Source organism: Neophocaena asiaeorientalis, unplaced genomic scaffold (assembly GCF_003031525.2).
Source record: "Neophocaena asiaeorientalis asiaeorientalis breed wild unplaced genomic scaffold, Neophocaena_asiaeorientalis_V1.1 scaffold234, whole genome shotgun sequence".
Classification (NCBI taxonomy): domain Eukaryota; kingdom Metazoa; phylum Chordata; class Mammalia; order Artiodactyla; family Phocoenidae; genus Neophocaena; species Neophocaena asiaeorientalis.
The window spans coordinates 101,144-102,333 of record NW_020172270.1 but is presented as its reverse complement, the minus strand read 5'-3'; the positions used below and the strand labels follow the sequence as shown (position 1 = coordinate 102,333).

Sequence of the window (1,190 nt, the reverse complement as noted above, 5' to 3'; positions counted from 1 at the left end):
TGAGAATAGTGGAGGGGAAAATTTTCACATCAGAAAACAAAAAGGAAGAATAAAAGAACAGAGAAATATGGAATGACAACAATAAAACAAGAAAAGATTAAACAGAAGAAAAGCACATGGAAAACAAAAAGGTCAAAACAGGAAAGACAGTTCTTAAAATAAAAAAGGGAAGATTTTTAAGATAAAACTTATAATGATTCAGTGCTTTTACTGTTTCAAACATCAGAAAAAATAGTCATCTCTTTGTTTATGATTTTTTAAAAACCTAAACTTGTTCAGATTATAAAAATATATATAAATATTTTTTGTTTTGGGTGGTGATGATGGTGGTGGTAGTGGTGACAGTGAGGTTATATTTTCTAAGTGTAGCTAACAGAATATTCTCAAATACAGCAAAGAACAGAGGCTGGGCTCAAACTCAAGGCCATTTGAATAATATCTCTGACTCCAATGATGAAATTGGCTAAACCAGTATCTCAACTTTATCAATGTCAGCACTTCTTAACGTTCTCTTCTGCTTGGTACTGAGAACATACAATCAGCTCACATCACTTTACAAGGCTAAGATGTTTTGTCAGTTTCCATTTCATTCTCACACTGCTTACTTCCGGAATTGAAAAAAGAAGGTAATCTGTCAGTTCAGAAACATGGTTTGATTCTCCAAATCAAATTAATTTGTTCCTTCTTTTTTAAAATTTAATCTTGTGACACAGTCTACTCACTAACCGTCATGTTATAAAATAGGAAATTTAATTATTTAATACCTAAATTTCTCTCTGGTTTAAGAATCCAAGAATTAACGGTAATGGTTCTATCAAAGAATATTTTTCCGGAATGCATTCAAAATTACTCATTATCTCAGAATGTACATTTTGATTGAGGTCCTCACTAGTATAAAAAAGTAGTTAATCTTCCTGAGGACATGTTTCTAGCCACATCTTTTCCTTCATCCATCTAAAAGAAAGATGCCAGATCTTAAAAAAAAAAAAAAGGTATAAAATATCATAGATCTGAGATCGTGTGCTATTTGAACACTAAAAATATCCAAAGAAAGACTGGATCTATAGCTATAGTCTTTCTGGAGAATTCTTACTGGTATTTATTGTGCATTATGTATATATATTATATTTGTATATATGTGTATATATATATATATATATATATATATATACACATATATAATATAAAGT

The 1,190-nt window shown here is 29.7% G+C and overlaps 1 protein-coding gene across 1 annotated transcript in view; it reads right to left on the bottom strand.

Moving 5' to 3' along the window:
- Window positions 1-1,190, bottom strand: part of PAK3 (p21 (RAC1) activated kinase 3) — a 113,276-nt gene that overhangs the window by 65,707 nt on the left and 46,379 nt on the right. The gene's annotated exons all lie outside the window — the stretch shown is intronic.